The 26,278-nt window shown below is 40.4% G+C and overlaps 1 protein-coding gene across 8 annotated transcripts in view; it reads right to left on the minus strand.

The window, feature by feature from the left end:
- Window positions 1-26,278, minus strand: part of FARS2 (phenylalanyl-tRNA synthetase 2, mitochondrial) — a 371,125-nt gene that overhangs the window by 174,687 nt on the left and 170,160 nt on the right. The gene's annotated exons all lie outside the window — the stretch shown is intronic.

The raw sequence follows: 26,278 nt of genomic DNA on the forward strand, positions 1-26,278 counted from the left end.
AAGAGAAACAGATACCACGCAATGGCTGAGTCCAAAAGAACATCACATTTTGATTCAATTACCTGCTAGTATTTTATCCTTAAATTAGGTGTGGGATGTCAAAGTAGCTAACAGACTGAAAAGTAACACTTTATACACACACCACTTCACCGAATATTATTTTGCATGTGATTGAGATTTTCTTTAAAAATGAAATAATTAAAAAAAAAATCTGTAAAACAGATTATATATGATAAGTGCAAATTTTGTTCAATATATTTGGAGGCAACTTGGTATATGGGTTAGAGCAGGGGACTGGATGTTGCAAGCTACTGATGATTATCAGGTTTCTGGGGCAGGTATCGTCTTGTGGTTCTATATTTGTACAACGCCTAGCATAGTGGAATTGTGGTCCATGATTGGAACTCCTAGTCACCACTGTAATAAAATAAACAATAATAATAAACTCCAGGCTCCATACACAACTCTGCTACAAACTCATTGTTGGTCTTTGGAAAGTCATGATCAGCCTGTGCATCACTTTCCCCACTCTGTAAAATAATGCACATATTTATAAAGGGCTTTGTGATCCTTGGACAAAAGGCCCGACATATATGCAAAATATTATTAACATCTTCCTGCCACTACTTGTATACTTCTCTCAAAAGTTAAGAAAAGCCAGAATTAAGGCTGCCTATGCAATATTAATTAAGCTTCCTTGTGTCTATGAATTATGATATAGTATTTAACTACATGATCACATACTATCTTTTCCACAGGACTCCTGTGCTCGGGCTGGGGGCAGCACGTGGAGCCCCATGGCCCCCCTGCCTAGGAGCTGGCTGCTTCCAGGGCACAGCACTGTGCCAGCCAGCACAGGTAGGGACTAGCCTGCCTTAGTGCCGCAGCATCGCCGACCGGACTTTTAACGGCCCAGTTGGCAGTGCTGACCGAAGCCGCCAAGGTCCCTTTTCAACCGGGTGTTCCGGTCGAAAACCGGACACCTGGTCACCCTATAACAAACTTACTACCACTCTGTGTAGTTGCAGCCTGCGACTGCCCTGGGCTGCTTTGTTTCTGCCTCCAGTAGGGAGAGCATCACAGGAAATCCAAAGACTGCATAAGGAGTGTACAGAAAGTGTGGCATCTCTACATTTCCTGGAGGATTTACTTTGTCGCACAGTAATCTGAAAAACTGTGTACCAAAGCACAGTTCCATATGAACCCTGCCTCATTCTATTTAGTGTACATATCATGCAGGATGGCTTGTTTTGTTGTTCAGAAAATAGCAATGCAAGATACATTTTATCTATTTTCTTCAAAACAAAAGAATCCCCAGAAAATTCCATAAAAAAGAGATTAAAAGAATGTAAAAGTTGCAACGTGAAGCTATCAAAATTCTGGAAATGTCAAATTTAATGTTACTTGAACAATCTTACGTCTGCTACCTCGTTCATATGTATTGCAATAAAACTTTGTTTGATATAATTTTTTGTGTGTAATATAAATCAAACATTATTAAGGTTGAAAAGTGAAACTCTCAAAAGTTAAGAAATGCCAGAATTAAGGCTGCCTATGCAATATTAATTAAGCTTCCTTGTGTCTATGCATTCTTTGTGTCTATGTCTATGCATTATGATATAGTATTTAACTACATGATCACATACTATCTTTTCCACAGGACTCCTGCTTCATCCACTGCACAGGACAGATGGTGCTCACTTAATGAGCTGAGTCATTCATAAATATTAATTAATTTATTTCTTCAACACCCTTGTGCGATGAGGAGATATTATCATCCCCATTTACAGATGGGGAACTGAGGCACAGACATATTAAGGTCAAAAGTATCCACTAATTTGGGGTTCCCAATTTGAGATGCCTAGGGCCTGACTTTTCAGAGTATTAAGCACTATATATCACTTAATGTGTTCAAAGTGCAGCTTCCACTGACTTCAGCTGCAGCTGAATTTCTGCAAATCAGATTCCCAAGTTTCAAGTCAGGCACCCAGATAATGAGGAACACACAATTAGTGATATACCCAGTGATATACCCAGAATCACACAGGAACTCTGTAGCACAGACAAGAATGGAATCCAGTTCTCCAGGGCAGCATTCAAATGCTTTAACCATGAGACCTTCTGTTCCTGCAATCTCCTACTTCATTCATTACACACTTTTCAAATTCTGCAACAAATGAGTATGTGTGAACTGTGAATTTTCAAACGCTTATAAACTGGCCAAATTTGTGTGGAATTTCACAGGGATGTGTGTAAAAGGCACCTCGCTGATTCTGAGGCCACAACTCTCCCCTCTTGCCGTCAAATTTCAAGTCCCTGCTCCAAAGCATCAGGGAGCTAGGGCTTTTCAAAGAAAAGGTCACCAGAATTTTTTTTTATCATGGGAAAAACAATATATTTTTTTCCCTCTATCATCACCATTGGAAACACCTGAAGCATTTCAGGTGAAAATTTCCAGAAAAATTCAGCCTGAGGCAAACATGCAGCGCAGAAAATTTCAGCTCAAATAGTTAAAGTTTAGTCAAGTTATAAGCAATTGAAAGCACTATCTTATAATGGGAAATGTTGGGCAGATTTAATAATAGACGGTGCTACCAGCCCTGCCTGTACTGACCACAAAAGGCAACATTTTAATATCCATACTCATGTTGCATTGTACCTTATTCCATAAGCGCAGTCTCTTCGGGGAGAAAGATACCATTCAATGTGAGTAAGGGTATCAGAATCTGGTCCTTACTATTTTTCCCCAGAATACCTGCCTCACTCAGTAAACAGGATGGATGGTGAATGAGACAGGATGAACAGTAAAGAAGAAGATGGACTGTGTCTAGTGACTGAGGCAAAACTTGGCCCATACACCGGGCACCTGATAAAAACCTAGCGAAGTCAATAGAAAAGCTTGGATTGACTTCCATGGGCTTTGAATAAGTTCCTAGACAAATGGACTAATGAAAAGCTGCCTTATTCACGGAGCAATGTCTATCCTATGCACTGAATGAGGCAAGGGTCCTGTGGAAAAAACAGTATGTGACCATGTATGCAATCAAAGAGTACATCCTAATGCATACACACAAGGGGGTTAATTAAGGTTGTACAAGCAGCTCGAAATTTGGCATTTAGTGACTTTTGAGTACTTCACTTTGGAACCTTAACTACTTTTTAATAAGAGTTTTTTAATGGAAAAACTCTCAATGTATGTACAATGTAAGTGAAAGGTCAAGGCTTTCCTTATTGGCTATTTCAATTCACTGCTAAAATATTTAAATAAATTAACAGGCAAGTCAATCCAGCTTTTGTTCTTTGTGAGGAAAGAATATATTAATAAAATCTCTTGTTCAGTAGAAAAAAATTGCATTTTAGCATCCTTACCAAAAAGATTACTTTCTCAAAATAAGTTACTAGTTCTCTGTTTCTTTCTACATGGTTGGTAATTAATTTGCTGCTGTTGTGCATAGAACTTAATTTAGAGTAAATAATGCCACTGTCACTTAAATACTTGAATGACAAAAAAAGTCAAATTCTGTAATTCCTATGTAATGACAATTAATGAAATGCTATTTTCCACTAGGAATTATTTTAAGCGTTAAATAAAGGAGTTATTGTTCCTTTTAAGATTTACTCTCATCATCAAACTGCATCTCTCTTATTATCTGAAATATAATTAGAAGAAGACTTTAAAAAACATCCAGACAATTCTTAATTACATCTTCTTTTCCATTCTTGTTTGAGAGTTGACAACAATCACTACAGAAACTCACAACGAAGTAGGACTGAGTGGACTTGTAGGCTCTAAAGTTTTACACTGCACTCAAAAATAAAAGTTATTTTTTGTACATAATTCTACATTTGTAAATTCAACTTTTATGATAAAGAGATTGCACTATGGTACCTGTATTAGGTGAATTGAAAAATACTATTTATTTTGTTTTTTATAGTGTAAATATTGGACACTTTGTATTCTGTGTTGTAATTGAAATAAAAATATTTGAAAATGTAGAAAATATAAAAAACTATTTAAATAAATGCTATTCTATTATTAACAGTGCGATTAATCACACAATCGCGACAGATTTTTTTTAATTGCGCAATTAATCACAATTAATTTTTTAATTGCTTGACAGCCTTGCAAATTAGGCTATTACTAGTTTTTTTCTTTGTTACATACAGAGGTAGCAACATTATAGAAACATTTAATGAATCTAGCCTCACTGTTGCGATATAGACATTATTATTACCCTGATTTTGCAGATGGTGAAATGGAGGCACACAAGTAATTTGCCCAAAGTCAAAAGCATATCAGTCCAAGAGTTAGGAATATATCCCAGAACTCCTGACTCCCAGACTGATGTTTTAACTGCTAGACCACACTTTTACAAAAGTCTAGGTTTATGAAAGTTAACACAAGATTTAACTTTTATATTCCCCGAACAATGTTTACTGCACATATACCCTAACAGCACAACAGCATTAACAGTGTTGAGAAATGCTACACAAAGCATGTCACATATGTAATGTGATCCAACTATGAAAACCTTTTTAATTTCCGGAATTATGGTATTAAAATTTTAAGCCATTATGTTGCATTAATACACTCTTTGCATAAAACTGTAATTATATAGTTTCAAATTACTTCATCTAATGAAGTTATTTGTAAGTAATTTGCTGCAACAAACTGTGAGAATAAAAGAATTAAGAACTCAGAATGGGTATTCCCAATTCCTTAAAGTTAATTTTTGTCAAAATACACTGTGGGTGTTTCAAACAAGCATAGCTATCCATAACTCTCTACAACTAGACATATATGAATAACGTCCACAATTACCTCAGATAAGAAATATGTATAAGGGATGTAAACTCTCCTCATGCTTTACGGTTTGAAGAAGCTTCCCCTACGAGCAGATTATTCCATACTTTTTGTGACAAAGTTCCTCCTCTACCTTGGTGGGTCCTGCGCTTATTGGCGGATTTTGCTCGCCTCAGAGATTCACAGTAGCCCTCAGTTTGGCCACTTTCGTGGCTCACATCTGCCATTCACTCCGATAACTCATCACTGGCCAGCATGGGGAAAAGGAAGGAGAACAATTCCCACAGTCTCTGCTGGTCCACCTAGTGGGTCGGGGGACAGGCCAGGGACCTTCCCCTCTGGTGGGACCCACAGTCCAAGTCAACTCTTCCTGTATCCAATAGGGAGTTGGGGGGTTGGGGGGAACCCGGGCCAGCCCTCTACTCCGGGTTCCAGCCCAGGGCCCTGTGGATCACAGCTGTCTATAGTGTTTTGTGTAACACCTGTGTGACAGCTACAACTCCCTGGGCTACTTCCCCATGGCCTCCTCCCAACACCTTCTGTATCCTCACCACAGGACCTTCCTCCTGATGCCAGATAGCATTTGTACTCCTCAGTCCTCCAGCCGCATGCCCTCTCTCTCTCTCAGCATCTTGCGTGCATCTCACTAACTGGAGTGAGAGTCAAGGTGTCCTGATTAGCCTTAATTAATTCTAGCAGCTTCCCAATTGGCTACAGGTGTTCTAATCAGCCTGCCTGCCTTAATCAGTTCTAGAAAGTTCCTTAGTGTTCTGGAATAGTCCCTGTTATTTTACCCAGGGAAAAGGGACCTGCTTAACCTGGAACTAATGGATCTACTTTCAACACTCTTTTGTAGCTATCTGGCCTGACCTTGTCACATTGTCTATTATGGGGTTTCTTACACTTTCCACTGAAGCACCTGTTACTGGCTATTATTGGACAGAACAATGCACCAAGCGGACCACTGGTATAATCCAGTACAGAAATTGCTATGTTCCTCTCAATTTATTTTCCATAAACATGCTTTTCAGTTTACATATTTCTAAGGATGCAAATATAATCAAATCAATAGAGTTACACATTTGACTTGGTATTCATGTATTATTAACCCAACAAAGTCTTCACCATCCTCTCAATTTTCTCTCCAGGTCCTATGATATGTTGCATACCAATGGCTCGGTGGCAATACATGCAATTATGATAAGAGAGTTCCTCAGTTATCAAGCATGTCTTTTACCTTTGTTTCCTGTTTTGTATGAACATCTTAAAATATCCATCATCAAAACAAAACTAGATAAATAAAGTTACATCTGTGCAATTATCCCACACAGTAGGTAGGAATTTATTACAAGTACTTTATCTACAATGTTTATTTAATCCATCCAGTCAGTAGTCTCAAGACTGATGAGATCTGCTTTGATGCTTGTTCATGCCTGACAGACCTAAAGCTTCATATTTGTTATGCTGCAATAAAACAGATGTTTGATGCTGGAATCTGGATGGCAGTGATTTTTTTTAAGTTTCAGCAAATGTTCATTTTGGCCCCCAAAAATCAAATGGAAATAGATAGGGTTTTACTAGGAAAGAACTCTGCCCCAATATGTATGTGTTATTTAATTTAAATTAAAGGTAATATTTACTTTCTTTAAAGGAAAAAACTACGAGCACAGGTTCTGAGTAATACAACCTTTCTCCCCAACACCCCCACACACCCACCGCATAATTCAAACTAATAGGTTCCTTGATTCAAATAAAGAAGTTGGATATGAAACAATCTTGTAATCTTCTTGTAATTACTGGACTGTACTGGTGCTTGTGCATGAGACAAAGAATGAACTACTGTTATTACAGGAGAGAAAACAGAATGCAGGAGAACTAAAAGGAGAAAGGAAAGCTGTAAAACACTGGGGAAGATTGTCAGCTGGTATATATAGCTCTACCTCCACCAACATCAATGGAGCTGCGCCAATTTACATCAGATAAGAATCCAGCCCACCACAGGGCCCTCTCCACTGACAAAAGGATTTGACTAAATGTTACATTGTTTTACAGACGACATATTTGTCTAATAGTGCAGTGAGTATGTTAAATTCAGTAAAATTGCCAGTTCATTTATTCATTTCTTTGTGTATGTTTTAGAAAGCCTTAGTCAATATTTACAATACATTCAGATGATCACTTCAGATGAAGTGAATAGCTCTTTATTATACCTATTTTGCAGCTGGGGAAACTCAGGCACAGAAAGGTTACCGATTTGCCCAAGGTCACAGAATGAGTGAGGGAGAGAAGCAAGACTGCACATAGGAGTCTGACTTCCCAGTGCACTGCTCTTAAAAAAGTTTTATTTTCCCTCTGAATCAGTGTAAGATATTGATGTTTCCAAATTTTTGAGCTCTAGATTCACAGAATCACACAGAGATCCCAGTGTAAGAAAACTACAAGGTTAACTGGAAGATCTGAATTTACTCATCTTTTCTCTCTTTAAATCAACATAGGCCATGCAGGAAAGCATGGTAGATTTTCACAACTGCATATTAAGCATTGCACACTCATTACATATTATGACTGATTACTATCTGCACAGAAATCCTGGTGTACTGAACTAGTGATAAAAGATCAGGAGATTTTTGGTTAGAAAAAAATCCCACAGCAACTCTTCAAAGAAAACAGGCTGCCAAATAACCAACCAACACCCCTCGCTCTCCCCCCCCGCAATAAAGCAGGAAAAAGGGCTCTAGATCATCAGAACTCCATGTTCCATATGCTCTATGACAAAATAACTCCACTTACCTAAATATGTTGGCAAGAAAGAAAGCAGTGTTAGGAGTCTAGCAGAGGAGAAAGGGTGTTACAGGATAGGAGGAATACTGGTGATACCCCAGTTTGGCATATTCTGGCTGTGTCAAGTATAATATACTATTATCATCATGGCTTAGGGGTGCTACTATATTTGCTCAGGCTGGTAAATTTTCTTAACTATTTTGCAACATTGTTTTAAAGGGTTAATAAAAAGTAAGACAGGAAAAAGCATTCAATAAAGCACAAAGAGGTAAATCATCCCAGAAACTCATAATGATCTGTGAAGGTACCTGTGAGAACCAGCAGTAAACTCTCCCTTACTACTGTGAGTTTTATCAGTGAAAGGAAGGTATAATGCTATTGCTGTATTTGTTAAATAGTACCCTTGAAAAGAAAGCTGGGTCTAATTATTTCAGGAGTACCAGTTAAATCCATCTGATGCTCAGTGACCATCCAAAAAGCAGTTACAACCTTCAAGAGACTGAGAGTCACTAAGGCACATCTCAAGACCTATAAATATAATTAGTAATCAAATTTTATTTAATAAATAGTTGTCTTCTACCTTTCATATTAAAGCTCAGCTGAGTGATAACTCTGCTGTTTTAGCAGATTTTTAACTAGATGGTGTAAGATAGTACACCTCGAAACAAAAGTGTACCACATTCACCTATTACCAGTCTATTTCCAATATGGCATGTTTTATTTTTATTGTCTAGTAAAATGCTTTTTCTAAACTGTGTGGGAGGGGGTGCAGATGAAGTTTTGAGCGACTACATCTCACAGAAGCTCCAAGACAGGGTGCCTTATGTTTCACAATCCATCCAATTTTTACCACTCTAGCCCCTGGTCCTGCAATGAGAACTAGTCAGCCAGATCCCTGCACCAAGGTGGAGACCAACTGAGCTCCATGCAGGTGCAGGGGTCCACCCACATGGAGTGATTTGCTTTAATTATTAAGGTCCTGATCCTGCAATTACTCAGAATTGAAGAACTGTTATACCTGAGACTTAAAATATACAAAAATTAAAAATGCCATGTGGCAGGGCAGGGGTAAACCCCTTTAAGGCCCTGCCAAAATGTTGGCTGCAGCCTGGTCTCTAGCCAAAAGGCCTGGGGTAGAGACACAGGTATTCAGCAGGGAGCCCAGCTGCAAGCCCTAATGAGGGCTGGCTCAGAAGAACATGCTGAGCTAAGTGCTGACAGCTAGGCTGAGGCATGAAAGGGCTATAAAAGCCCTGGGCAAACATCAGTGAGGGGCTAGCCTGGGAGGAGACAGGAGGGTGGTATTGCTGTCTCTTTACCAAAGAAGGAAGCCTTGAAAGCTGGGAGACCCTGGGGAGGGTCTGTGGGGCACTAGCTGTTGGGGGATCTGGGAACTGTATGAACACTGTAAATAAAGACACTTGGGTGATCCAGCAAAAGAAGGCGTGGAAGATTCTTTATTATACCAGCCTAAACACAGGGCGCAGGCTCAAGAGGGAGAAAGCCTGTGGGGACCCCGTGACATGCCAAAACAGAATAAAAAGAAAAAAGAACTATTTTGCTCCACAAGCCAGCGCTCTGCAGACAGTCTGCCCAGAGCCATCTTTTTTGACTGCAATGCAGGATAATCTTGCAAAAATGTCAAGACACTGGAATAGACTATGCTGCTTTATCTCTGTGGTAAATCACAAATGCTAAATCAGATAAACTACAACTCAGGCCCGAAAAAGAGCTCTGTGTATCTCAGAAGCTTCTCTCTCTCTCTCTCACCAACAGAAGATGGTCCAATAAAAGATATTACCTCACATACCTTGTCTCTCTCACAACCTTTTGTCTCAAGCAGTGAGGACAAATAGGAAAAATATGTCTATGCAACTCATCAACCTGGACTCCAACATCTATGTTCTTGAAAAGTGACTGGAAAGTATAAATCAGTAAGTAGCAAATACTGATTTCTGAAAGTCAAACAGAAATACTAGAGACCCAACTCCTTTCTGGGAATCTTTGGATACCCAGGTGTACCAGGGTGCTGGTGCAAAAGCACCTAATTAGCCCATGCCCAGTCAGCTCCAATCAGGGGAAACAGATTGGGGCTGATGGAAAAGGCCTGGTACCGGCCTGAGGATTAGCAAAACCTGCTGGCCTGAGAAGCCAAGAGTTACAAAGGCTGGGAGAGAGCCAGAAGGCAGCGGTAGCAAGGGAGAAGACAGTCAGGGAGGGAGCTGGAGGCTGACTGCCTGTAAAGCTTGTATATAGATGGACACTGGTGGCGGGACAACCTTAAGTAAATAAAGACACAGGTGTTGCACAACCCTGAAGTGCCTCTGAGCCTTTCTGGGGAGAGCAAGCGGGCCCCAGGAAGAGGGGCGTGTCGTGAACCCTGTTACACCTGGATTCCAGCTGGAAAAGAGAGAGGGTCCAATCACTTATATGGAAAAAAAGACGTGTGTGTCTTTTTAGAATTAACTCTTAAAGAAGATCCAGTCTACATAAAGAAAAGCTATTGCATACCGCTACCTTAGAACCCGGATAACCCCAGACCGGGTGGTACTGTGATCTTCACACTGATTAAATCAGGCAGGATTTTGCAAGCGGCCAGACAAAAGCAAAATATCAATCTAGATGGGTTTTAGATTCCAGATATTAGTATAAGGATAAGGAAAAGTGAATATTGTTGAACAGTCCTTTCTGGAAAAAAAATGCACGAACATGTTGTTATAACCCATGATGTTGTGGGTTCTCAAAAAAATAAGTGATATCTGTTTTGGGCAGGAGTGGGTGGAATGGCGTGTGAGGAGAATGACAGACTAATCTGTGGATGAGCACGGCAATGTGGAATCAGAAGATCTTGTTTAAACTTTGTGATAAATGTATCCTGACAGTTTATTTACTATATTTTGGATATAATTGCTACTATAGTGTAATATTAAAATTTCCTGCAAGGAAAGGTCCTCTACTTGGACTCATAAAAGCATTAATATTTTAGGAAGTCACTATTATACTAAGAATAGGAAGAACATTTTCTTGATCACAACTTTAGAATTAACAAAGTGAAAATGTAGGATGTTATGTTATAATGGAAGAGTCTCCCTAGAGATCAAATAATCTAAAGCAGCAAGAGGTTTCTATACTTTTTCATATAATTAGATAAGTCCATTTACTTTTTGTTATGTAAACTGCGGTAGCTGACCTATTAATTAAATAGATGGGTCTTCAGCAGTTTTCAGGATATCACTGGAAAGGCGACTTTGTAGACACTCTCCCTCATAAAAAGACTTCTATTAAAGACAGTCATACTGTTAAGTTGCTCTGTGTCATACCTTAAGAGAATAACACCTCTTTGTAAACTCCCCACCTACCACCACTATCAATATAACAGTACTCATCAGGATTTATAGTGAGCACCAACTGTAAAGTAACCAAGGAAGTGGAAGTGAATGGTCCTTGTAAAAAATGTCATTCAATGTAGCATCTTTAATACAAATTTCACAAAATGTGGCTTAATTATTGTGACTCAGGAACCTTTGTGGCAACTGGGAAAGGACATAGGGGGTGGAGAGTTTTACAGGGAACCCCTGGATCAAATATATGCACAATAATTCACCAAAAGGTGGCATGTTAAATGTCAACGGAGAGCCAGTAGCCCACCGGTCATCATAATCATTATTAAGGCTACAATTCAGTCATAGGTATTTTTAGTAAAAGTCATGGACAGGTCACGGGCAATAAACAAAAATTCACGGCCTGTGTCCTGTCCATGACCTTTACTATAAATACCCTTGATTATATCTTAGCTGGGGGGGCCCAAGGTGCCGCTGCTGCTTGAGGAGTCCCTGGGGCCAGCTGTGCAATGCAGAATTTGCTCAAAATTAACGTTCCCAGCAAAACTCTCTCTTTCCTGCAGAATTAGTGATTTCCACCAAAATGCTTTCTTTTGGAGGAAATCAAAAAATTCAGCCCCGTGCATGGCGGGGCTGTCAGAGAGTCCCAGCCATACATGTGGCTGACAGAGGGGGCCCCAGCCGAGCAACATTTCCTGAATCTTTAGGTCATGGTTTGGGGCTTGCACCCCATTCTGCATCTGGTCATCTCTATATAGCAAAGACACCAGCTCTGGTTTCTTAAGATGAGCAGTTGGCAAGCATACATCCACAAACTGATCTTTCTTATGGACTTTATAATTCATGCTTGTTCCCCATCTTTCCCGAATAGTGTAAAAGATCCACTCTGCTTTAGGTTGAAGAGTAGAGGTTTGTTTCCTTGTGAATGCTTCCTTTAAAACTTTGCCCTCTGCCATACTGAACTCAAAGTTTCAAAGGAGGCTTTTGCATGGAAATCAATATGTCATTACTTGGCCCAGGCCCCTCTGCATGGACATCAGTCTGTTGAGAATGGACCCAACTGTTGGATCCCACATGTTCCTAAGCCAGCTGTGTCTGGGCAGAGCCAAGCTTCTAGCTCTGGGTCTCTAAGGCACATTCCCTGGGTGACCCCCCCCTTGCATGAGCCTTTCCTTGGGAGATGGGACTCAACTGTCCTGTCATCCCCAGACCCTGGAACCAGAGTCTCAGACCTCCTGAGTCCCCTCTAGTTGTTTATAACATGCTCCCTCAGAGAGTTTCATGTAGGCTGTGGTCACAATGGGATTCTAGTTTAACCCCTTCAGGGACAATGTGATAGGAAGGCAAGGGGGACAGATTTAGCAAAGGAATTTCTTAACCCCTGTTACTTTACTCTTAAAGAGGACTAGAGAGTTACAGACATTTTTTAAAATAACAAGTCCTGGGATGCACTGATTTCACCCCACATCTAGTCTAATCTCACCCCTTCTGAGAGTCCAATGTCTTGTTTGTGTTTCAGACTGGGTCTCTCCTGCCTCTCTCTCTCAAGCCAGTTCTTCTTGCACATGGCAGAGGTTGGTTCCCTTTCAGAGAGAAACACATCTCCTTAAACACTGTGTATGTCTCCTTTTGCTATGTGCCCAGGTTGATAAACTCCAATCCCTTCCGCCCAGTCAGGCTTCTGTGTAGAGAGTTCATTGTTCCATGCTGTTGGGCCAGCAGTTAAGATACAATGAAAGCTGAAGGCAATGTCTAGATTACTCTGTGATGGCTTCTCAGTCACAGTCATTCAATTAGGCATCAAGCATATTTCCTGGTCAGGGCAGCTATCTGGAATGCAGCATAACAGACTGACCTATCAAGGTCAGGCTGTTTTTTCAGCACAGAATATAAAATGGTCAGCACACAAAATAGAAGACAGGGTACAAAAATAGAAGTCATAATCTGATACAGATATAACCCACTGCATCACAGGAAGTTTTAAACAAGCAGCAGTTTATTGTTCATTCCTTCTGCAAGAAAAAAAGACCAGAATTTCCAGACCTCTTCTCCAAGTTTCACAAACACAAGCCTTTGGAGGAAGAAGGAAAGTGCTCGAGGTAGAATCTCTAAAATAGGCTTTGAACAATGTGTGTCTGGTTCTTTCTTTCTTCAGGAAAGAGGGGGGGAAAGGTAAACCCTAACAGTCTTTAAATAAACTCCCAATGATTTAGAAGTATCTCCCTACAGCACACCTATCAAGCTGTCCAGCCCCAGCAGTCAATTTCCTCTTCCTTTTAATTTGAAGGATAAAGGGCGAGGGTTTCTGGTCGAGGATTCCAAATAACCCTTCCATCTTCACATAGCCTGGAACAAGGATTCCTAATCCTTTTAAACTCCTGGCCTCACGCAGGCATAATGCACGAGCACATACATCCCATTTCTGTACTAATGAGCTTTTCCTCTTTATATTTGTTATATTTGTGGGTATGGGCTCAGCTTCTCAGCTGCTCCATAGATCCCTGGTTCAAAATAATCTTCAGGGGCAGAATTAAGCTGTTTCAAAGCTATAGGCAGGAATGAAAGAAACTGACTGCCCCATTACAATGTTGCCATATCTCATGATTTTATCACCAGTCTTGTGAAACTTGTTTTTTTTCCTTAAAACTCCAGCTCCTGAGGTCATGAGAATTTCATCTTTCATATATTTAAAAAATAACTTTCTAGCCCTTTTGATTTGGAGAAAAGCTCAAATATGACTCAAGTGTAACCAGAAGTCTCAAAAACCAGAAGGCAGAGAAAAGGAAACCCACATTTACTATTTTTAAACATCTCACGATTTTCAAGCCAATCTCATAATTTTGGGGGACCTGACAAACGCTTTTTGACTGCTTAGGTTGGCAATACTGTCACTAACTACAGACAGCACTGTTTCTGTACGTTGCCGAAGTCACAGCAATATAAAGTATCCATATGGCCAAAGCTTTTAGCTTCAATTCACAAGTCCTCAAAAACAGCAAAAAATTGAAAGAAAACCGAGAACTGCTTCCCTTCCACGTTCTTGGCACTGAGTTTCAGAAGGGAGCAAATACAGGACTGCATAGCATATGTTAAAAAAATAAGGTGGGATCTACATGAGATTTTATATTGAACACATACTCAGTTTTTCATATTTTGTCAAATGAAAAACTATCCGAGCCAAGGAATTCTCTATTTTGAGTTTAGTTTTTCTAAAACATTACAGCCAGGCTGCATGTTTGGCAGATGCCTGGTGGAGCAGGGAAGAGAAATTCAGACACACACATATGTCACAGCTGTGGAGTTACTTCAGAACCACCCCAAAGACACTCCTTCAGTCCAATGGCTGAAGTACAGTCCCATGCCTCCACACAAATCCCGCCACTGGAGGAGTCCTCCATGATAGAATGCACCCCTGTATTCACACCCTACACACATTATAATAATTTTTGTACAAGGCATATCTTATGAGGTCTCATTTATAAACTCTTGATTTACTGATCAATAATATCATGACAAAATGCATGTAGCAGTGTTATATGTGAAATTATAAACACAAGCGGAGATCCTGACTAAAAGCGTGTTTTCCAGATAAGTCTGGGGAGGGGGCAAACCAGTTCCTGGGAGACAAAGGACAAGCTGACACCACAGCCAGGTGTAAACAAGGTGGATGCACCATTACCTGCTAAGTGGCCACTCTTTGGCAGGAAAGGGGACAGAGGCAAAAATCTACATCTTAGCAAAGAATGAGCATGGAGTCCCCTTCCAGAAAAGGTGGCCTGTGACCTTGCTCCCAGCTGGAAATGCTTCTTGAATGGGGGACGGACAATAAAAAGAAGGGGCAGACAGCACAAGACACCCTCCTCTATCTCCCTGCCCATCATATTCACTGGCCCTGAATAGACAAAGGAAACAGCCATTGGACTGTGGGAGATGGGTCCTGACCTATATTGTTTGGTCAGTAAGACTGCTGAAAGCATGTGGTGAGAAAACTGCTCTGAATCTAATGTTGTTTGTTAAGTTAAGCACGAGTAAAACGTTTTACCTTTATTTTTCTTGTAACCATTTCTGACTTAGATGCCTCATTACTTGTACTCACTTAAAATCTCTCTCTACATAGTTAGTAAACTTGTTTTACTGTTTTATCTAATTCAGTGTGTTCAAATGGAAGTGTCTGGGCAACTCCATTTGGGGTAACAAGTTGTGTGCATGTTATTCCCTAGGAATAATGGACTTAACATACTTGTGCTGTCCAGGAGAGGGCTGGGCTGGGCTGGGCTGGGCTGGGCAGGGCAGGACATACATTTCTGGAGGAATATCCAGGCCTGGGGGTGTATTGGGGTCCGCCTGTGTTGGATCATATTAAAGAAGTTCTGTATTAAAATCACAAATGAGTTTGATTCCCCATAGTTTAAATTCCAGTATATTACTAATTAAGAGGTCTCTTGGTTTTTGGTACTGTTTCTCTCCCTCTATGCGTGAAACTTGCAAGCTGCTAATTGCGTTAGTACATTCTAAGACAGAGTCTGTTCTCAAAGCAAGTCACATAGAGAGAGACTCAAAGCAATACTCTGTAACAACAGAAACAGCACCCAGAGACTCCCCGCCCTTTTGTTGTATTAACAATTGTGATTAAAATAGAGATAGAGGATGTATGTGGATGGATGCTTGGTGTGGATAATAACTGAATGATCAGGGAGGTGCCAGCCTAAGAATCCAGTGTCCATCGGCTAAAGAAGGCGTCAAGTGGAAATAACCAGAGGACCCCCGGAGGGCAGACTGGAATCCACCCAACAGCCTCAAGAATGGGAGAACCAAAGAACAAGATAACGTCTAGCAGCACGGAGTCATCAGGAACGTGCTATCTGCTGATTGATTCAGCAACAGCATGATGAAGCAATTCCCATAGACTGGCATAGGAAGAAATTCCTATAAAAATGGACTCTAGAAAGTGAGAACTTTGGGGTCTGATTCTGCAAACCAACTTCCAGGAGCATCAGATGAGCATCTGACAAGGCCCTGCTCCCTGTTCATGTCCAGGCCACCTGGCCAGTGGCTTGGCATGAGCAACTCTAAGGCTGGTAACTATATGATAACAACCTTGCAGAACCTGCGTGTCTGTGTTTGTATGAATGAATGTGTGAATAAATATGAGATTGAATGGAATGTATAGCTATAACTAACTGCTTACTATGATTCTGTCTGTATTCACAATAAATGTGGTATTTTGCCTTTTCCCCCTTAATAAGATTCTGCCAGTTTTTATTTTATTGGTATAACACCTGCAGCATAACCAAGGCTGGTAAGAGCCAAGGTATGGCTGGCTGGCTGCAGCACCCACACAGACATAGCTACGAGTGACTTACATGTGGGAGGCTGTTTGTGATCAGTCCAGGTTGGAGGCTATAGCAGCAAGGAGTTGTAAAACGCAGGATTTAGGGTAGGGGTGACACAACTACTCATTAGTCTGGATTGTATCCTCCGAGAGGCAGATTCCTTGGACAGGGCTCAGTGCCTTACCTAGGGAGCATAACTCCTGTGAAAATATTCCCTGTCAAATGGTCCCCTGCTTGTAGAGTGGAACAGCACTGGTTTCACTGTTAGGGGACCTTGAAGAAGAGGGAGTCAGTATAGCCCAATACACCATAAACTCATTTTACACCAGTTTTCTATTTCTGCATTCAGAGACATTTTGGGTCATGATAAAATAAATTCTAAAGAAATTATATGTGGAGTTAAACAAATGTAAAATCTTTAGTGTGTAAGGAGAGTCTGATGGGCTTGAGAGATTTGAGCTTGTCACAAGCCCTTCCAGTGTTATAGCAGTCATCGCTTACAGGTTGGCCAAAATGCTCACAGGAAGGTTAAGCTCTTCCACAGTCCACTGTCTTTGCTAATGGGCCATCAACCCCGTCTGGCTTCTTCACTGTTGTATCTGAAAGGCTGGCTGTGGGTGTTTTCCAGACTAAGCCGATTTGAAATACAGATCCCTAGTCAATATTCATAACTTCAGATACAAAAATGATACATGCATACAAATAAGATAAGCATATTCAGCAAATCATAACTTTTCTAATGGCACCTCACATGACCCGTCTTGTACAAAATGCATCGTAATTATGCCATAATTACATCATAATAATATCACTGTGAAGAATATGGGGTACAGTGTCACATGATAGATTTCGTTCTCTCACATGTATGGTGCTGCCTTTGGGTCACTGAGTAAAATGCTGCAATACCCTCAGGAGCCAAGTCATTGTTAAAGAGAGTTAAATCTAGTCAGTACTTGACTGGGACTCCTGAGAAAATCCCGGTATTGCAGGAAATTACTATTATTTGTATTACATCCGTGCCTGGAGGTTACAAATGAATTTGAGACCCCAGGTTGTGCTTAGCACTGAACATACACTCAGCTTACAACCTAAATAGACAAGACAGACAAAGGCTGGGAGAAAATAAGAACTATAAATCCCATTTTACAGATGAGGAAGTGAGGCAGAGAGAGATTAAATTATCTGCTCAAGGTCACATGCAGAAGTCAGTAACAGAGCTAGGAAATGAAGGCAAATCTTTGGAGTCCTCAGTCTTGTTTGGGGTTATTGTAATTAAGCAGGTGGTATTTACATCTGAGTGTATATTGAAACAATATCCTAATAAGGAATTAAGGGACACTATGTTTTGGAGGTACCATCATTTAGATGTGATACAAACCAAGATCCTGACTATATGTGGTATTTAAAGATGTTATGATGCATTTCACCAAAAGAAAGGATATTTTAAGCCAGTTTCCAGTTTGATAATTATACTCTGTCCCCCTAAATTTCCCGTCTAGTTTCAGTTGGTTGGAACATTCTTTTGTTACTTCCAGTCCTAACACCTTCCTGTAATGCTGACATGTGCTACTAAATAGCTCCAGCATTTCAGCTTAACTGTGGCTCTATTTAGCAGCATTTACAAACATTTTAAAAATGTTTTAGGATCCTAAGAACTATATAAGTGCAACTTATTTGACTGTATCTCTCAATTTTGCATTGATTTCTCAAATTTATAGGGAAATGTAAACACAATTCTAAAATATGTATTTATTTTGACTCATTTTTAAATGTGCTGAATTTTTAATAACAGTGGGACGGGTTCTCCTCTCACTTGTACTGCTTTAATGTTGGTTTAACTCCGCTGAAGTTACACTCGCTTTTTACGGGGTAAGTGAGAGGCTCCTTTGGCTCACTGAGTGCCTTGTTCCCTTCATTGCTACCACCATCCTCAATGTTGTGATATACATCTACTTTGGCTGCTATTTTGGTGCAACTTTAATTCTTTTCCACTTCAGCAAAATTCAGTAGAACAGCATACTGGCTTTTTAAAATCAAGCTGCAGTAAGAGGAGGTTATTTACCTGTATCTGGAGGACATGGTGAGAGAGGATAAAAGGAAGAAAGGACTCACTTCTTCCATACCGCCCATAGTTCCATAATATTGATGTTCATTCTTGCCTCTCAAGATGTCCATGTTTCCTGTGCCAAGTGGTTGCCCATATGGGCTCTCCAGCTTAGTAGGGACAGGTCCGTAATGATGATCTTGCCCAGTAAAGAGGGGAGAAAGAAGACGCCTACACATATGTGATGAGGATTTGTCCACCATAGGAGAGAAGACAGTACCTTGGCAGAAACTGTCAGCATGAGGTTCACAGAATGGCGGCTTCAGGAGTAAACCAACTGTAGCCATGTTTGAAGGTAACAAAGGTGGAGTCTTGCGAATGGAGTGATGTAGTTGCACAAGTCCACGTGGCCAAACAGGGACAGACATATTTTGACCTTTACTTGAGGACTGCTTGTGATGTGAGCTATGATATCGTTCGTGGTCCGGAATCTGTCTGTGGGCAAATAGGCTCTTGTAGTGAGAGAGTTCAAAGTTGCCCTGATGAAGTTCAAAGACTGGATGGGGGTAAGAACAGATTTTTCGATGTTCACACTGACTCCCAGTGAGGAAAGGAGAGAGAGCATCATAAAGGTTGACATTAAGGCTTCCTGGAGAGATTTGGTGGCGAGGAGTCAGTTGTTGAGAAATGGGAAGATGAGGTGGCCATGAGGTCTGACATGAGCTGCTACCTCAGAAAATACCTTGGTAAAGATTGAGGGAGCAGTAGCTATCCTGAAGGGTAGTACTCTGTACTGGAAATGATTGGAGCCCACCACAGCTCTGAGAAATCATCTGTGGGCAGGATGAATATCAACATAACAGCATCCGTCCTTCATGAAGCAATGAACCACATGCCATTTTCTAAAGATGGAATTATTGCTGCGAATGTGACCATGCAAAATTTGACCTTGTGAATAAAATGGTTGAAGTGGTGGAGGTTGAGAATTGGTCTCCCCACCCGCCCTTCTTCTTGGGTATGAGGAAGTAAGTTGAGTAAAAAACCTGTCCCTTGATATTGTGGAGGAATACATTCTATTGCTCCTTGGAATACAACAGGGACCACCACTCAAAGAAGAATTAGCTATATTATCCCTAAATTACAGTCGTCTTTGGTGGGGAGTAGGGAGAGGTAGGGAGGGAAAGCAATTTGTTTCCAAATGCTGCAATATAAAATTCTTAATTGGATGGACAGATCTGTACATAATGCAGCAAGATGTTCATTAATTCAATATTCTTGGGAAATACATTATACTATGGCAAAGTAAGCATTAAAATGAGCAATGTTCTCAAAGACTGTTTGTGAACGCACATACAATATAATTCCTAAAACTACAAATCTTAGACCGATCAAAAACATTCAGCTGAGCTTTTAAGAGATATTAAGGGGACAGCAAGAACTTATTTCAACGACATCAGTGACCTTCATTTTCAATGTTAATGTCCTATTTACCATGATAGCAGCTTAATAACCTTTTAACTGACTAAATGAAATTATATTTCAATGATGCAATATTATTACCATTTCTAAAAACAGGAACACACTGTTCCTTGTACTCATTGTTCTGATGTTTTTATCCCACATTAGAGGGGTCATGCTTAATGTTCAATTTCCCTTGCCCTTCCTCCTGTACACAATAAACATTTCAGTCAATCTAAGCACCAGAGCTTGAAGAGAACTCACATTTCATTTATGAAACAAAATGTTTTACCTTGTCAAAAAACCCTCCTTCAAACTGCAATCATGGCCTCCTTTGTTCAGATTTCCTTTGAAAATTATGCTGTACTCCCATGACAAGTTCCTTGACTCTCTTTATACAGGTAGAAGCTACTTTAGAACACACAATTGTGCAAAATTCTGCTCTCTGAGTTAGCTCCACTTTGGAGGCAGAGACAGTTTAGATAACATTCCAAGATGCCACTGACTCATGTGACTTTGAATGAATTATTTCACTTTTCCTCATCTGTAAAATGGAAATCATAATTACCTTCTTTGTAAAGGACTTTGGAATCTTTGGATGAGAACACTGTACAAATGCTAAGTACTATTATTAAGGGTTAACGCATATACAATATGCTGAAAACACACAAAATGACAATTGTAACAGTCATCACTAGGGCCAGAAGGTTTCAACTCCTGCCACATGACAGGCATATAATCTGTAATCCTGACACATATCCATTATGACTGGAGCCAGGATAGAACGATCATATGTAAAGACATGCTGTTATTATAACAATTATCTCTTATTACCCACACATCATATGGCATCAGTCACTAGGTCTAAAATACAGAAACAAAAACTATTGGAAAATAAGAGGCTAAATTAATAGCAAATGCAGGTATCCTCTCTACTAGGTCTATAACCACTAAAAGAATTACATTTTTACAGGTATTATTCTCATCATGTATAAGTCAATCAACATCTTTTTCCTGAATAAGCTTTCCTTGCTTTCTTTCTGGCCATCTCTCCCTTAGCTGCCAATCTGAACTCATCTTGGAGTAGATACAGGGAACTCCCTTTTTTGAGGTCTACCTTATGCACGAAAGGACATTGCTCAACCCTCCACGCAAGAGAATATCCTTCTGAAAAAACATTATACAGACTGCTGTCTTGTTCCATTTATCACAAACACTATTTGCCATCTCAATTATTCAGCATAGCTGAGCATGAATACTACATATTGAATCCTTGACAATTCTGTATGCCAGATATTGCTTTCTATTGAAAAAAAATCATGATTTGACTCTTCCATGAAGTTCTTAGACATGTTATTACATATTGTCTTTTCATTAAGGTTTTGGCAGCTCTCTCATGAGTGAGCCACTCTGGGTTAATTCAAACTGTTTAATAGCTGTATCTCAAAAATTTTAAATATGATCACATGCATATCTGGATGTGAGTGAACTTAAAAAAAAATGTTTGTGCTACACAGACCTTTATCTATAGAAGTGGTGGGCAACCTGCGGCCCGCATGTGGCTCATCAGGGTAATCCGATCGCAGGCCGCTAGACATTTTGCTGACATTGACCATCCGCAGGCACGGCCCCCCGCAGCTCCCAGTGGCCACGGTTCGCTGTTCCAGGCCAATGGGAGCTGCAGGAAGCGGCCGGCCGCAAGGACATGCTGGCCAGCACTTCCCGCAGCTCCCATTGGCCAGGAATGGCGAACCGTGGCCACTGGGAGCTGCGGGTGGCCGTGCCTGCGGATGGTCAATGTCAGCAAAATGTCTCGCGACCCGCAATTGGATTACCCTGATGGGCCAGTTGCCCACCACTGATCTGTAGTCATGTAGGACTAAATTCATAGGTGATATGAATTGTGATGTAATAATAAAAACTTAGCTCCTATATAACTCTTTTGATCAGTAGCTCTCAAAGCACTTTATAAAGAAGGTAAATATCATGATTCTCGTTTTACAGATGTGGAAACTGAGGCACAAAAAGAAAAACTAATTTGCCCAAAGTCACGCAGCAGGCCACTGGCAGAGTTGGGAATAGAATCCAGGTCTCCTCAGTCCCTGTCCAGTGCTCTACCTACAGGCAAGACCCTGTGCTCTTTGTCTGGGTCCACAGTTTGAGAAGAAGTAGAGAGATCAAATTAAATATGAAATCCAGAGAGAACTTGTTTCAGGAAAGCACTTGGGCATGTGCAGAAGTCCATCCCTATTCAGGACAGCACATGTTTAAGTGCTATCTTGAATAGGAATGCTTCCCTGAAACAGGAACTTGGCCTGCCTAATATACAAGTGCAGTCATTTCTCCAGTCTCAATTCATTTGGACTTCTCTTTTTACTCTACTTTGCATGATGCTTCCCTTATGTTAGATTTTATGTATTTCTAATTTCTTACATTTGAAAAGAAATAACTAAAGGTCAGAATGTTTCAGTGGGTTTCTAAAATGAGTTAGAGCTCATTGGAAAAGTTATCTGACTGGTGGAGCTTTGCTGAGGACTTTCTAATTGTTCCTTTTCAGAGACTGATTTTGATTTTTTTGTTTTTGTTTAAAAATTTATTTAGTAAAAGGTGTTCAGTTGACAACCATGGCAATAGACATCATCTGTTTATCCAGAGAACAGCTACAGAACAGACCACCACAGTGCACGCTTCACCATACAACCTTGCTAAATTGTCTTCACTCTGTTCTTGGACGAATGCCTCTAGAGGTAAAAGAGGGCCCACTCAGTTTTTGGTGCCTCTGCTGAGACTGCCAACGTATGAATCTCTGACAATTGTTCTGATGGGACTGGTGATATAAAGTGGCCTGACAGTACAAATATATTTCACATAGGTCACTGAACACCTATCAGACAATGACTTTTGGTCACTACTAACCCAAGCCAAATTCAACCTGGCCACCTAGAGGTGAAAGGCTCTGAATTCCATTACTAATCCCCTGGGCCATCTACTCCCCCAAAGGCTTATTTGTCTTGTTCCTGCTATTTATCACAGAACTGAAAGGCACATCAGTAAGATAAATAAAAATGGTGTGGATATTTCCAATTCAGTTTTAATTACAGAAAATAATTGGTGATGTTTCAAAGTGCCATGTATACAGTATTACATTATTACTCCTCTAGTGTTGGGAGTTACACTGAGGAAAGAAAACTAAAATAGAATCACGTTTGTGAATTTTGATAACACAGATCATGAAAAAAAAAAAAACCCAACACCACAGATGCCTGGAAATGATATCTTTGCACTTTTGACTGGTATGCTGCACTGGATCAAAACACAGCAATGTAAACTTGCCAGTGTACTACAGCCTCCTTGAAAATTTAACACTGTTCCTGTTTTACACCAGGTTCAATCTGAATCAATTTCAGATTTTCAATTTTCTGATGAAGGGAAGATCTAAGCATCACACTATTGAACAAGATAAGAGCTCCAACAAACCTCTGTAACCCACCATCAAGAGCCTCTTAGGGGATCTTAAATCCCCATTATTAATGGCACTGTGACTATCCCATTAACATGTAAAATATACACTTTTGTAACTATGACAAGAACACAGTAAGTTATTACTTTACCTGACAAGAACAAGTTAATTAATATAAACAGTGACACATTATTAGACTTAGAGACTATAAAAGATAGACATGTCACAGGCTTAGGAAAATTAGTGTTTTCATTTTTAGAGCCAGATTGTGGCACGCCATTTCACAGGTATACAAGGAGCTTCCCTCATGTTTGTGTCTCCCATTCTAGGACCAGGCATGATTGCTGACCCTTAACCTCAAGAACTATTTATACCCTGCTACTAGAGGTATGTTAAGAATAGAACCATGGCTTTGCAGCTCCAGACATTGTGAAGCCCAGGAAGGTTTGATCCAGGGACCTGCAGAGCACATGCGAGCCCTCCACAGAAACTGGGGCATAAGCATAAGAAGGAGCACTGGTGCAGCAGAAGCCTACAGTGCAGCTGCTTCCTGGCTAATACTTGAATCATGGAGGTCTGGGGGAGCAAGTCCCCTTTGTTACTTTTAGGGCTACCTCACTTCTGTCTTATGGCCCCCTTACTGCTCACTACTGTTTATATTAAAGCAAGCCACTTGACATTCAGGGCCCCCCCACTTATTCTCATAATTCAAGCACTGTTCCTGACCCCTCCTCAATCTCAGTTTCTTCCCCCTCAGACTCTGAGCTGGTCAGCAGCAATGGCTTCCCATGGAGGTTGAGTCCTCTCTGCAGATTACCAGCACACAGATGAGGGGATAGCTCCACTATTCCTTCTGCCTCCCTACCCAGTCCAGTTGAACATCCCACTCATATCCCAGGCCCAAAGAAGGAGATCCGGCCTTATCTAAGGGTTGCTATTTTTTCTCAGGTTACACGCAGGAATAATCTTTGTGAGCAGCCAGCCCAGCCAGCATTGAGGTGCATCAGCCTACCAAAAGTGATTTTGCCTCCTACCTATCCTTTCAGCCATAAGAAACTTCCTGCAGCCATAAGAAATGTCACTCTGTCATAGCAAGGCCAGCTCTAGTTTACAACAGCTAAAAAATATAAGGCTATAAGAGAAGAGGCACCGAAGGAAGAGGAGGAACCCAGGAGGAAGAATAAGAGGAAGAGAATAGTGAGTGGTGTGAACAAGTGAGTTGTGTGAAGGAGTGGGTGAAACAAGGACCAGAAGAGAAGAAGAAGGGAAAGGAAAAATGACACAGGAGGAAGAAACCAGCGGTGAGGGGAAGAAAAGGGGACAAAGGCAAAGACTGGAGGGACAAGCTATTTTAACAATATATTGAATAACGCACCCTTTGAAAAGTACGGAAACTAAAGTAAATTGCATTTCTTTTTTTTAAACTAATTGTTACATCTAAACCTTCCATAAATGACAGATCTTGGGAAAAATATTTTGTTATTTTTCATTCTGTTAGTCAGTCTTTCCTTTTTTGAGTGTGAGGTCTTAAAATATAAGATAACATGATTCTGAAACCACAGAAAGTAGGCAGAGGGACTCAAGAGTCAGCTGTAGTTCCAAAGGCTACTTTTAACTTTTTTTTTTTAATTAAAATGACTAGTTTACAAATTAAAAGTGTTATTTCATCTTTAAATTCTGTTGATCTGAAAAAACAACTCAAAGTTCATTCTCATGATTAATGGACCTCTTGATGGAATGCAACCTTACATTGGAAGTTGGGATGGGTACATTATTCTTTATATTTGCGCTAGTTCTAAGGGTGGATAAGCAGGGTGCTCTCTCTGGGCACCAACTTCCAAAGGGCATCATACTGCTGTGCCACTCTACTGCTGCTGTTTTTTTTTTTTTTTCGGTGGCTCAGCTACACAGGAGGAAGGGATGCGAAACATTTTCCACCCTAGCCAGCAAAACAGTTAGGGCGCCTTCTGTTTATATTATCCAAAAACCAAAAAAACCAGAAACTTTTTTAAAAGACTTCAAAGTGGGATGGGGTATAACAGAGGGATATGCCACTGTTTCCAGAACCAAAAAATAAGGCTTTAACCACTAAACAAGTTACATAAGCACAAGGTTGCAAAAAAATAAATTGGTTTAGCTATTCAAGCTTTATCAGGTTAGACTACAGTACGTTTCCGGCTACACTCATTTGGGCTTCAATTATAACAACAAACGCACTGAAATAATTAAATTATGAAGCCCCGAAAGCATTTAAAAATCACTAAAATGAAGCAGATGCACTAATAAAATTAACACTAATAAACTAGGTCAACACTGAGCGAAAGGAAAGAGCAATGACAAAGACAGAGAACTCTACACCCAGAATGCTGGAACCTGCCCCCTCCAGGGTACCATTTTCAACACTGTTTTCCACATATAGTACTGTGCATTTCACAGTAATGACGCAACTCTTTGACCTCTGTAACACAGGCATTGCTCACATTGTTCCCATAGAATCTTTACTTGCTGCTGCTAGCATTCAAATGGCTACTTAATACAGACAGACTTGGGAAAAATGCTCATGGTACCAGTACATTAGCAACTTCCTACAGTAAGAGGTATAGTCTCTTGTAGCATGGAGAGACTGGTGCATGTACTCCACACAGGCTTATCTTCAGGGCAACATGATCTAGAAAGATGAGCCTAGGACAAGGAGTCAGGGGCTCCCAAATTCTAAACTCACCACTGTCACTTACTTGGGCTTGGGCTTGACCTCTGTCTTCCTAATTCAAAATGAAGATACATTTGCTGACCATCCTCACAAGGTTATTGTGACAATTAAGTAGGGTCAGATTCTGCCACCCTTTCTCAGTTTGAGTGGCACCTTCCTCAAAATCAAGGGAGTAACTTGCAGAGTAAGGTACTACAAGATGAAAATAAGGGTGGGTGGCAGAGTTTGGCTCTTAACGTTTACACAATGCGTTGCATATGTAAAGCACTACATTCAATAAGAAGTGAGTAAGGAACCAAACCTTGAGGAGTTCTGAAGCACCAGTAACTTCCACCAAATTCAGGGGG

This window comes from Lepidochelys kempii, chromosome 2 (assembly GCF_965140285.1).
Source record: "Lepidochelys kempii isolate rLepKem1 chromosome 2, rLepKem1.hap1, whole genome shotgun sequence".
Lineage (NCBI taxonomy): Eukaryota > Metazoa > Chordata > Testudines > Cheloniidae > Lepidochelys > Lepidochelys kempii.